The sequence below is a fragment of the Ammospiza caudacuta genome, chromosome 6, assembly GCF_027887145.1.
Source record: "Ammospiza caudacuta isolate bAmmCau1 chromosome 6, bAmmCau1.pri, whole genome shotgun sequence".
In the NCBI taxonomy this organism is placed as follows: Eukaryota; Metazoa; Chordata; class Aves; order Passeriformes; family Passerellidae; genus Ammospiza; species Ammospiza caudacuta.
Window position 1 is genome coordinate 50,833,653 of NC_080598.1, and position 14,159 is coordinate 50,847,811.

Genomic DNA, 14,159 nt, shown 5'->3' on the forward strand with positions numbered 1-14,159 from the left:
AGATGCAAACCCAGAATCACTGATCTCATGACAGTACTTTTTTGTGTTATCACAGCTTCCATTACTCTGTATGGGAAATTTTTCACTCCCTATGAAACACAGGGGCTCTACTGGCTTATGCCTGGTGAATACCTTACCCAGGATTTCCAGCAGCATAACATGCTGCATGCTCCATTCAGTTTTCCTGCAAGCTGCCAAATCTCTGCACTAGGGCAAGCTCGCTAGAAAACCCTACCAAACTGGAAAGGAAGTATCTGACACTGCTTTGTACCATGCTACAGGGAACCAAGCCCTTGAGTTCTGTCTCACACCATTCCAAACAGAAGAGCTGATTGTGAAGTTTTGTTTCCTAAGAGTCATGGAATTAGACACTCCTAAGTGACTCACCAGCAGATGAAGCTGGAGGCACTCATTGCAGGCAGCAGAGTTCTTTCAGATCTAGCATCAAACTCCTTGTCTTTTGTCTCAGTCCAAACGTAGCATCAGCTTTAATAACTCTGGCATCAAACCACTTGTCAAGACCAGCCCTCCTTGAGTCACAAAAAATTATCCCCAGCTAGTAAAAGCCCTGTGGGACAACAGCTGAGAGCAGTTCGTGCTCCATGGTTATTGCCAAACTCAACAAAGACTGGTACTGCTGCCAAGGATGCCAACTTTTAGGACAGGTAGGCAAGTGGTGGTAAGAGCTTGCACTGGTGCCCTAGCTGGCAGGTGTGGATCTGTGTCCAGAGCAGAGTGCAGATTCACACATGCTCTCCAAAATGTCCCACCACTGTGCTGCAGATCCTGCTCCCCTCCCACCTCATGAATCCTGAGCTGTCCCTGGGTAGCTGCAGAAGCAGGGCTTGTGACTGCCTCCACCTTGTTTTTGCCCAGGCACTGCCATGAGATGTCGTGTGGCCTCTCAGCCTGATGACAGGGCCCTGGGCAGGCTCTTGTGGTGGGAGGCTTCGCTCTGATCCCCCTATGCTCTCCAGCACGGGCGTGGTAAAGATGGCTCTTCATCCAAAGCCTGGGAGAGTGGCCTGGGCTAACCTGGGCTGCCCACTGGGCTGCACTGAATGATATGGAATGAAATTTCTTCTGATCACACAGAGGATGAAAGTAACACCTTTTCTCCAATTGCACCACAGCTCCACATCCAGTCAGTCCATTGGCAAATGCATAGCAATTCCTTCTTTCAAAAAAGTGTGGTGTAGTAGTTAATTCATAGAATGAAATGTAATGAGTTGGAAGGGACCTTAAATATCATCTAGTTTTAACTCCCTGTGCCATAGGCAGGGACACCTTCCACTTCACCAGGTTGCTCAAAGTCCCATCCAACCTGGCCTTGAACGCTTCCAGGGATGGGGCATCCACAGCTTCCCTGGGAAACCTGTTTCAGAGCCTCACCAGCCTCATAGGGTTGAATTTCTGCTCTGTATCTAATCTAATCTGACCTCTTTCAGTTTAAAGCTATTGTCCTATCCCTACATGCCCTTGTAAAAAGCTCCCCTCCAGCTTTATTGAGCTCTTTTAGATACTGGAAGGTATAAGGTCTCCCTGGATTCTTGTCTTCTCCAGGCTGGAAAACCCTCACCTGAACTCTCTCAGCCTGTCTTCATAGGAGAGGTGCTCCAGCTTTGTGTCCCTCCTCTGGACTCGCTCCATTAGGTCTATGTCCTTCTGATGTTGGGGGCCCAGAGCTGGCTGCAGTACTCCTGATAGGGTCTCAAGAATGGAGCAGAGAGGGAGAATCACCTCCCTCACCCCAACTCAATACCCCCAGATTCTGTTAAGTGCCACACTTCAGATTTTTGAATGATTTTATGATGCCATATCTACTAATATAGCGCTGCTGCATGACCAAAGACCAGAATGAACCAGTATTGCTATGGTTTGTACAGATATAAAGAAAACCCCAAACAAAATCACTGAAACCACATCACCTGTGCTCATTTGGAGAAGGACATGGATTTTCCTTTGGTGTTGAAGGCTCAGTTCAATAGTATTTTGAAGCTGATATTATTTGATAAGTAGGAATTACCAAAGCTCAGTTCACAACTTAGAAACCTTTAAAAGACATCCCCTATATAACAAATGTCTGTACAGCCAACCAGGACCAAGTCAGGAGATCAACCAGCTGCAAATTAAGTTGCACAGTAAAATAAATGTGTTTAAAGACCTGAGGAAGGCAGGTACTCCTGTTGCTGTTAAGACAAGAGATTGAAGGACAGTTTGTGCATATGAAACCTGACCCCAGTAACTCTGTCCAGTTCAGTCGGCTGAGGGACAGTGTGATTTGATGGGAAGGGACAAGCAGGAAGGGACAGCCATTGTGCTCTGCAAGATTTCATTTACCAGGGAGTGCACCACATCTTATGTGATCAGCTTCGTTAGGACTTAAAAAATAAGATTTTAAAGTGACGCCATGCTTCCCACACTGCCTGGCAGCCTCTGTCCTTCTCCTGGCCCCCTCTCTTTACTTGGAGTGTCCTCACCCAAAACTGCTTTGTGGGGTGTCTCCTCTCATGTTTATCATTGTGCAGAAGAGAGGACAAAGCATCAGGTGCCTGGAAAAGGCTGTTTGTGCACCAGCCCTGGAGTGAATCTCATTAACTCATTAACTGTTAACAGGCACTGCTAATGCTGAAACTGCTTCTGAATGTAAACAGGACTTTCTGATACTGTGGGGTTGGATAGAAAACGAAACTGACCCTTGAGATACTACAACAGCTATGTAAATACCTGAAAAAGGAAAGTCACAGGGTCTGTAGACTAGAGCTGCACTTTGCTCTCTGTATCCTTCAACTTTCCTAGAGGCCAGGATCACTGTGTCTCTGCAAATAGCAAGGCCAGCACCTCCCAGTGAAAGGAAGCTGAGGGGTCCCCTCAGGATCTCAGCCTTCAGACAAGAATGACAGCTGCAAATGTAAAATGTGACTTTTTAGCAGCATGACAGCTCCTGTTTTGACTGCAGTCTTTCATGTTTTCAGAAATTAAATCAGAATTTTCCACTGAATGAAACATTCTCTTACAGCAACATTTTCCCTGGCTTTCCCTCTTCTACCAAAATTCTTGGAAGGATTTCAATTAAAACTGTAAACTACCATATAAGTTTTTTTAACATTTTCTTTATTTTCATATTTTTTCTTAATTTTCTTAATTTAATTTTTATTTTTTATTTAGGCCACACTAAGTCCTTATTCTATAAGAAAACCAAATTTTTGGAGCTGCTGTGGTCTTTCTTTCTGTGACAGACCTGCAAAGTCAGAATGGTGCCCATGCCCATTCCACCATGACATAGTTCCTCTGCTAGAAATCAGGAGCTGTGAAAATTAAATGTACAAAACTCTGAAATGTCTCATTCCTCCTCTTTGCACCTTTGTTTAACCTGTGCAGTGTAAAATGCAATGGAATTGCACTGTCCCCAGGCAGCTCTGGGTGCTGGGCATTGGCAACCAGTGCTCCTATTCCTTACCTGCAGTTCTCCACCACCTTCTTCCAGCTCCCATCAAGACTCCTGCCTTCAGATGCTCATCATTGCCCACTGCAGGAACATGATTTAATCTAGCCCAGGTCATTACCCACTTCAGCAGTTTGGGATTTAGCTGCTCCAGCCTCTTGGGGGAAGCCGGACAGAGGGTATCAATGTCACCTCTGGCTCATGCCTGTGGACTGCCCCACTGTAACCCATTGCATGACCCAGATTCCCATGGCTTGGCTGCTGCCCCACAAGGATCTACACAAGCTAACCAGTTCAAAGGGAGAGCTGGTCTCAGACTGTGAGAGCATCACAATTAGGAGTCTACAGAGTGCCAGACTGAAGCACCTGAGTGAGATTTCCAAAAGAGAAACCCACAAGAAGTGTCTGCTGAGACTAGTTATGAACAGAAGTGAGGAGAGTTAAACAGTCTTTATTTCAGGCAGGAGGCAACTGGGGAAAACAATCCAGAGCTGCTGTGTCTCCACAGCTTGGGGACAGAATCCAGGTTTATCCATCTAATAACAAAATGCCACTCCTTGCTGTCTGGACCCACACCTGCTTGCTTCACTCTGCTGTCTGGCTCTGAAGTTTTCCAGTTTCCTTCAGCCTTACTCACTGGGGAGGACATAAAGAACAACTGTGATCATCATCATCCCCAGGACTAAACACAACCAGATAAACGTGAGGGCACGAGAACAAAATGGTTGAATTATTCTGAGGATTTACATGAGGTTAAAGTGCAGTCTGCTTCATCTTTGTTGCTGAGACAAACTAGTTACCAAAAATTGGCAGATTTTGGCCAGGTAAAAGGGGGCAGTGCAAATACCCAGTGCTCCCCATTTCACTTGTGAACTGAAACCAGGAAGATTTACAGAGAGATAAACTTGGCCAGGGACACTTCTCAGAGGCAGGGAGAGGGGAATTACGGGAGCAGAGGGGAATGACGCTGGGGGTTCGCAGTGGCTCTGGTGCCAGCCCCTCAGGCCGCTTTGGCCGCAGGGGCCCAGGGTCAGCCCGGGGCAGGGGGATGTGGCAGGCCCGGCTCGGGGCAGGGGGATGCGGCAGGCCCAGGCCCGGCTCGGGGCAGGGGGATGCGGCAGGCCCAGGCCCGGCTCGGGGCAGGGGGATGCGGCAGGCCCAGGCCCGGCTCGGGGCAGGGGGATGCGGCAGGCCCAGGCCCGGCTCGGGGCAGGGGGATGCGGATGCCCAGGCCGGGCTGCCGCTGCTTTCCCAGCGCAGCGGTGCCACCCAGCGCCCGCTGCCCGCCAGCAGCCCGAGCAGGCAGGAGTCCGGAGTGAGCTGCCTGTGTGCTAATGAGCTTAGCTGGGTGAACGCTAAGCTCATCCGAGGCAGAAACAGCACGAGCTCCATTGCATTCATAGACACGCGGCCGTTGTGACATTAAAGACCAAGGATGCATGCTGGCCAGTTATTTCATGGACTCATGGAACAGTTTGGGTCAGAAGAGACCTTAAAGATCATCTTCTTCCAGCCCATGTGCAAGGGGGCAAAGGCTCATCCCATTACACCAGGTTGCTCAAAGCCCTGTCCTGTCTGGCCTTGAACATTTCCAGGCATGGGGCATCCTCAAGTTCTCTGGGCAACCTGTGCCTTCCCACCCCCACAGGAAAGAATTTCTTCCTAATAGCTAATGTAAATAATATAGAATAGATTTCTTGTTGGGCCCTTTAGGTACTGGTCTAGTGGAAGGTGTCCCTGCCCATGGCAGGAGGACAGGAACTAGATGATGTTTAACATCCCTTCCAAACCCCAGCAATTTTATGATCCTACATTTTCACCTAAAAGGCAATCATACTCCACAACACAGGGAAGAGAAGAAACAAAACCAAAACCCCCCAAAAACAGGCCTGAATAATTCACACCCCCCGCCAATCCTTCAATTTCATTTAGCCTGAATTTTAACTGTTTAAACAAGACATCAGAGTTCTGAATTCTTTTTCCAGTCCAATAGAATAGAGCATTTTATCTGATATCATATCTGTATGGCTTCAGAACACACAAAAAAGCTTAGGGATTACAGAACAGTCCTTTGAGTCTTGCAGAGGATCAGTACACACTGAAATATGGAGCCTGCTGCCTCCTGCAGGAGACAGGAGAGTGGCTCAGGCAGGCCTGCGCCTGGCCAGAGAAGCCATCGATGAGCACTGCCTGACACCGGCAGAAACAGAGAATCACCTACCAAATAAAACTGCAAACAATGCTGATGTTTTGATGGGAACCTAAAGAGCGTGCCAAAGCTGGTACATGCAGCAGCTTGAGACACCTTTATTGCCACGTGGTGCTTTCAGTGTGTTGGAAAAAAGCCCCAGACAGCCCAGGCAGACTGTGGTGTTTATGGGCAGAGCAGCTGATTTCGTCCTTCCATGGTGAGTAAGGTGCTAAGCTGAGCACTGCTGTGGCTGCACCTCCAGACCAGGCTGCAGCTCTGCCTCACAAACTGCCTGGGGGACCACCTGCTTGACACAAGGAACAATGAACAGATGCAGAAAACGGCACAGAATTTGTCAGAAAATGAAGTGAGCAAAGGCACTTCAAGAAATAAGCAAGACTCCAGGAAACTCTCCTACTTGTACTACAGCTGTGGTAGATGGAGCCATGCTGTAGATCTGAAACAAATTCAACCCTCCTGTGAAAATCTCTCCTTTCTCTTTTTTTGTCAGTGCTTTGGTCTGTCCCAAGTCCTGCCCCATTTTGGTTCTCTCTGCTGTGGGAGGTGCAGGTGTGTGCTGGCAGAGGGCAGCAGCCACCAGCACAAACGCAGCCATTGCCAGTGCAAGGATGATGGGAACAGCAGTCAGCGTTTCAAGGTGTGCCAGCTGTCCAGGAGATAAAATGTGGGAGGTTCTGGCAATATAAATAGCTATTGCCTTATGCTGGATTAACAGGAGAAAGACCAAACCTAATCCCTCTCCTATTGTGCTCCTGCATACTGGAAAAGGGCTAAGGAAGAGAGTCTTTTCAGAGATGAGCTGACAGACAGGTACAGAGCCTTTTGCTTGAGAGAGTGAGACACTGAAGGAAAATACATCACCCAGAGTAGGAATTCCCTGGCTGTAGTCGCTTAAATTTAAACAACACTGTCCTATTGCAATTTTTGTTTTAAATCATATTAACAAGAGATAACAGATGTTTTTGCTATGAGTATTTATGTTTCCAGACCTCTCCCTGTATTCTCCATCATAGCAATGCAACAACACTTGGCAAGATTTGGTTTTAGTGCAATAACTGAACAAATAAATGTAAGGAAAGCTAAAATATAAAAGGAGAAGGATTTCTATAGTGATAAGGCCCAGGGAAGCAAGACAGAAAGGTGGGTGGTAACTACAGGCAGTGGTGAGGGACTTTGACATACAAGGACAGCAAGACTCTTCCTTTCACCAGAATGGATTTCATTTCCTTTTTGCAAGAAGGAGGCAGGATTCCACCCAGGATAACCACTGCTTGTGCAGCAGCATCACTCTGGTTAAATTTTGTACATGGGACAAAACAGTAGGTCCACAAAAGATCTTTGTGTGAAATTAGTACAGGATTAATCACTGTACCAGCTTTACCTCTCAATGTATCGACTGCTGCAATGTGCTGTGCACTTTATAGTGCAACACCAAATGGAATTTGTTTACCTTAAATTCCATTTAAAGGGAAAATATACTATCAGATTTGCCAGGATGGATAAAACCAGTGGCTAAAGTAGAGAGAAGACTTGTTTACTACTCACAGCAGCAGCCTTTTGAATTTGATGGTTTCCTTCAAAACTTGTGAAAAGATTTGAAGGATCATGGAGTTTTTCTGCAAAGGGCACAAGGACACAATGCCTGATACTCACCAGTCACCAGATATTAGTGGAAGACACCTGTCTATCCCCTGGACACCATGCAGCCTGCTGAACAAAGAAGGGTTTGAAGTGACAAATGATTTGGCACCCAAACAGGTTCTGACTTAGGGGGTGTGAACAGCCTTTTGATCCGTGGTTGCTAAGCACTCAGGAGCCTGGTCTGCAGCTGGTGGTTCTGGCTGCATTAGTAGTACTGGATCAGAAACTGATGAGAGCTGTCAGGAATCAGCAAGCACCGCTTAGAAAGCTGTCACTCAAATCTAATTCCCTCTGCACACTTTAAGATATTTAATAAATTTTTCTAAATGAGTGTTTACTTTTCACATTAACTCATCTGAAAAGTTATGCTAATAGTTTAAAAATAAAACAGAGAAAAAGAACATGAAGCTCCAGTAATTGCAAGGTCACAGAAATTTTTTCTTGAACTGCTTCCTTGCTAACTGCTCTGCTTTGTGTAGAGCAAGGCACATTTACCAGCCCTGTGTGTACCTGTGCCCTGTCCATTCATCCTCCACTGGGGAAACAGGGCCATATATGCAAGTGCCTGACTTGCTTTCTAGAGCATATAAAATGGTCATAAATGTACGTAGGGGAACAGAAGATAAGTAAATAAAGGTAGACTAGAAAGTAATCTTATCCCCTAATGAGTTGCAGCTGAGCTAATTATTAGAGATTGGCAACAGGCCTGAGTTTAACAGGCTGCACCTGTAGCCAATAAGAAGAGTGTTATAAAAGAGTGGATTGGTTGGCTGAGGAGAACTGGAGTCAGTTGGCTGCTGTGAGGATGAGCCTGGAGGAGCTGCCTATGAGAAACATCAAGGAGGTGTGAAACTCTAGCAATGTGGAACCTTTGCAATGTAATGACAATAGAACTCTTGCACTATAATGGCAACAAATGTAAGTACACCAAGGAGCAGAAATGTTAATTTATGGCATTGATTGCCCAGCAGTGGAATCAGTGTCTGGCTGTTTGCTCTTGCACAGTAACTCAGTTCAGGGAGGCCACAACTACACCTTGTACCTTATTCATGTGTTATAGAAGACATTTAACTGTTCTTTCTGAATAGATTCATTTAACTTTAATTGCTTAGCACCAGTAAATAAAGCACTTGAAGTTCTAGGCTGCAAGGGCTGAGGGAGAGCAAAATTTTTTGAGGAAACAAGTGCTGCTAACACAGAGCCAGCAGAGTCCAGCAGATGTGAGTGAAGCAAGGAGACAATTCCAAGAGAATGAGGTAACTTCAGAAGAAGGCCAGCCCAGCAAGAGTGAAAACTAATAGGAAATCAAGAGACCACTGACCAGGATTAAGGGACTGGATGTATGGATTGAGTAGTAGGTGGTATAGGTATAACTGAGGGGCTTGTTCTGGGGCAGGGGTTTCTCCAGGGATTACTAGGTTTTACCATTCCTGCAGCAGGAGGCAGCCAGCTCCTGTTTGCATTTATGTGGAAAAATCAACAACTTATATGGACCCTCCTGCCCCCAGAGTTCACCGGCTTTCCTACTATATTTTTCCGTTTGTTTAAAGATGACTTGAAAGATATTGTGTGGATTTTTAGGCACAGCAGCATACTGCAGACCCTGGATACTGGGGGAGAAGCTACAAAGGCAGAGGCAGTGGAGATCAGAAATATATATATATAAAAAATATGTATTTCTATGCATAGAACTATATATTAGATATAATATATAAAATATTATATATTATATATTAAATTATTTATTCTGTATTATATGTTATAGATATAATATATATAACCATTACATATTGTATTATAGATTATATATGAGTATATTATGTATGAGTATATTATATATATGAGTATATATATATTTTGTACATACTATACCATGGGATCCAGAAAGAGGAAAGGATTTCCTAAGTATATAAGGAGCTTCCGCTCCTGCGCGGGCATTGCTGAATTATTCCAGTCCTCAGAAGGAGGTGTGAGAGCGCGGCAGCAGCGGCCGTGTCCGCACCGCCATCCCGTGGCTCAGCGCCGGCTCCTGCCGGGACAAACTCCTCGGGAGCGGCGGCCGTCACGGAGAGCAGCAGAGCATCCATCACCCCCAGCTCGCCCCTCAACCCTGAATGCCCCCCATGAAGTAAAACTGATTTTGAAGCAACATGCCACACAAGCAATGTCCCCCAAAATGGCACAGCACTATGATTTAAAATAATTTGTCTTAAATGAGAATGTTACTTTAAAGAGATGTAGTGTTTTGAACCCAGCAACTTTACTGCCTGCTCCTTGGGATGATGGGCCCTGTCGTGATTGTGCTAAGGCTGTGTTTCACTTCAACTGCATGAAGATCTGCTGGATCTGCTTCTAGGGAACTCAAATCTAACCCTTCTCACTGACAGGTCTTTATGCTACATGAATGGAAAATGACACGTAGGCTACACAGTGGTGAAAAAGCCATGGGTACTTGAAGCAGAACCTCCACAACCCTTGATGAATTAACTGCATTAGCAAGAGCAGCCTGGTTGGGACATCAGCAGTGTTTATTCTTATTCTAAGTTTTTTGGATAGTGTTGTGCAATGGGTATGTTCTGGAAAGAATGAAGGTTCCTTACCTCAGCAAGAAAGTTTATTCCTTGTGGAACTGAAATCTGAATGCTCTTGGAAGCTATTCTGCTTCCAAGGGAAATTGCTGTAGTGCGCTGTCCAGCAAAAGCAGAAGAAATAATTAACTGGCAGATAAAGCAACTAAAACTGCTGTCCAACAACCTATACTGAGTGTGCCACCAAAACTGCTGTCCAACAACCTATACTGAGTGTGCCACCCTAATAACTCCGTCTGCTGATGGTTGACTAGAAATCAGTAATCCAGCACAAATATATGCAGAGGTTACGCAGGAAGAATGGGTTCGATGGGAAAGTTGGGAGGCTGTGAAAGATGAAACTGGAATTTGGACTATTGGAGATAGCCAAACTCATTAAATACTTTCTTGGTAGAATAGGTTAAGTGGTTTCATGATAAAATACCTGGAGAGGTGATCGCAATTGTTAATCAGATGGAAAAAATGTGGGCAGTCCCCAGAATATATATGACAAGTATTGTGATTTCTTGTCCCACACGTTGAAAGTTTTCCAACACAAAATGCAAACAAGAGATTGAAGTATGATCATGTTTGTTTTTCCCATTTTTAAAGTGGTTATGCTGATATGCCTTTTATGAGCACTGGTAATCATGAATCAGCTCTCAGAATGGATAGAAGCTTTTCCCACCAGGAAAACTGTTACTGTGAGAGTGATTAAAACATCCCTATCAGATATGGAATACCTGAAAACATGGAACCTGCTAGAGGTTCTCTTTCCAGCAGGAATACTAAACAACATCTATAAAATTTTAGGAACATAGTGACAACTACACATTCAATGTTATTCACAGTCCTCAGGAGAGGGGAAAAAATGAGTAAGACTCTCTAAGACAAAACTACTTGAATTTGTCGTCAGGTAGCTTTGGAACAGCCTTTAGGGTATTAGAAATACCTGCCACCAGCAGAAATAGCGTTTGGCAGGCACTTAGCTGTGTCTGCCACTACTGTCCCTGCTATGACCAGCAAATTTATACCAGGGACACAAAAACATTTACAAGACAAAAAGGCACAAGACAGATGGTTTCAACCAGTTTTATTATTAGGCTGTCTTCTACACCTTAAGATACTAGAATTAAACTCTTCATTGTACAGATGTTTTAGTTCCTTTTGTTTTCTAGAATGCAAGGATAAAGGAGACAATTCCAAGAGAATGAGGTAACTTAAGAAGGCCCAGCCCAGCAATAGTGAAAACCATATGAAATTGAGGGACCACTGAGCAGAATGAAGTGATGTGTAGATTGGGGGATGGCTGGTATGGGTACAACTGAGGGGCACAGTTGAGGCAAGGGGTCCCTCTCCAGAGGCACACACCTCTAACCTGAGAACTAACAAAAGAGGAAATGGAAACCTTCACTTGGAGTTGACTTTAATCAGCGGGATCCTAGGGTTGGACCCTGTTAAGATGGCCAGTGTGTGTAATTCAATAACACCTGTCAGTTCATACTGCTATAGATATTGCCATGAGTAAAGAAAAAGGAACTTCTAAAAAACCATCCACACTAGTGATTAGACTGATATAATTACATCTATAATAAAAAATAATCAGACCTTTAATTAGCCCAGTGGTACTAAAGCCCACATGTACTTTGTACTGCCTGCTCTGCTTTTCCAAGCCAGGTTTTGTATTTATGTTCTGTATGTGCAGCTCTCACCTACAGAAATTTGGCAATTTGTACCATCTAAAGTTGGTTGCTCTGGAAACTGGCTACAATTTCTTCCAGTTTCACAGCAAGAGCTGCTGAACTCCAATGCAAGGAAGCACAGCAGCTCTTATTTACTTGCTTCCCCAGGCCAATAAACTTACCACAGGAGTGACAGATTATTTTCTTCTTTCTTACTCACTCTGGGAGGCCAGCCCCAGGACAAGCTTATGACTGACTTGAGAAAACACTGAAGAAGCTGAAAACAAAATAGAAAATCTCTCACAGGCCAGAACAGTATCAGACATGTTCCTGAGAGTCAGAAGGGGGCTATATAGAGGGGATCTACAGAGGTTACAGAACCAGGATAATTTTCCTAAAGAGAGCCCTTCTGTCTTGTACCTCCCTTCTACTTCCCAAACTTGTGACCACTGACAACATCCTACTTTTCTGCAATGACTGTTGGGTATTACTTACAGATTGTTGCTTGCTATATCATCAGTCATTCATTTCATGTCTTCTGAGCTCCTTCTTTCACCAAGCCATTCATCAAAAAGTCTGGAATAGCTCAGGCACCCAAACCCCACATCCTGCTAGCACAGGACATAGCAGGGAGCATTTCAGCACCCAGAAAAGCACAGCATTTGTTACCACATTTTCCTGCTTGTCAGGCTGTGTGAGGTGAGGCTGTCAAAGTGTCCTTTTCCTATCTCCTGTTCCTCAGGGAGTGATACAGACTAATTGCAGAAAGTGTGGGGTACCCAGCCCTCCCTCAGGAAGGTGTGAATTACCTCCCCTGTGCCACATGGCCAGCCCTGTGCCTGGGCTGCTTGGCATATGGCAAGGCACCACTCCAGCTTCTGCTCTGCTAATTTACTGTTTTATTAACATACAGGGGAGGAAAGAAAAAGCATGGAGCATGTCAGGAAACTCTCTTGTCTAATATGTGAGATCCTGTCCAAACTATCTCCTCAGCAGATGCCTTAAACTGCAGGGACTCTTCCTTTTCTTTATAGAGTATGACAGAGCAGGAACGCTGTGGCAGGGATGAGGTCAACTGGCCCCATGCATTCAGAAAATAAAAAAGAAGGTTCAGAAGCTATTGTTTCACTTCTCTGTTAGGTAGTACTAGTTGCTCTGTATCAGCTTGAAGCCTACCACCACTCGTGCTTTTATTAAACTACTTGAAAGTTGCTTTGATAGCTTAAAGAGACTTAATAAGTCCTTTAATTATGGGTATTTCAGCAGACATAAGCTGCCACAAAACATGAGATTACTGGTTAGAGGCCTCAGTATAACTTCTGTGCCAGCACAGCATTAGAGAAAACATTTGCTACTACATATTTGATGAACATGAAGATTACACTGCCCATATGGACTTGATGTAAAACTCTTCATGTCTAATATGCACCAGTAGTACACATACAAATCAGAGATAGAGAAAACATTCCACTTTACTGTCCTCTTTCTGCAGTAACTTCATTCACATAGGAGTGGGGCTGCTAAATGGTAATATCTCTCAGTTATAGACGTAACAATTTTTTAAAACTAGCTAAAGCAAATATTAGGCTTTTCCTCTAGCTAGAAAACTCGGTATCCTGCTAAGATAATGACAAGGCAAAACAGGCAGCCACAAGAGAGCTTTCAGAGCTCCAAACAAGTGTTCTTTTTAAGACACAGATATTTTTAGGGTCCAATCTCTGCTTTAGTTCCTGTGGGGGTGCAGCATCAGTAGATTTAAGCATTGAGAGTTCATGCAGAGCACATAAGAGGCTGCAGAAGAAAACCAGCCCCAGAGCATGTCCCACAAGCAAACATGAACCATTAAGCATTGGAACAGGCTCTCCAGGGAAGTGGTGCAGTCAGCAGCCCTGGAGTGTTCAGGAAACAAGTGGATGTGGCACTTTGCTATTGGGCATGGTGGAATTAGGTTTTATGATACTATGAAAGCAGCAAGGAGGGCACAAGTGCCATGCTCCATCCTTGGGAGACTTGGCAAGACAGTGGGCAGAGAGTGTGAGAGCTGGGTTAAACACAGGGAAACAGAAGCAGCTGAAAAACTTCATAGCAATGATAGAAATGAAATAACAACACTCTCACAGTCCCCCAACTCAGTTCTCCTCATGATCTCATGGAATTAGAAATTGCCAAAACTCATGCAGATTCAGATGGGGAGATGCTGAGCTCTGTTGTCAGGATCCAGCCTTGATTTTGCTAATGAAATGGAAACAGAAATGCATCATAAGATTCAGAAAAGGCTTACCTGGTCTTCAAACCCTTCAGGATGCAAAACCAATACAAGTTTCCTTATCATAATGTAAGAGTCTGATTAAAATGGCACGCAAAAAAAAATGAGGGCATGCTTACCTTTGTTCAGTTCCTTTTTTCAGCCTTCCTTACAAGGAACTGTCATAAATTGTTTTTTAGATGTCACATTAATTTTTCAGATGTCACATTAACTCCAAAGATGCATCTCCTCACATGAGAGAGGAAACACAACCTTCCCATCTCTGCTCCCCAAAACTTTCCCCTCTACTCCCAAGGGCATGAGACAAACAGTGCATTGCAAGGAAAGTCTCATACATCATTGACAA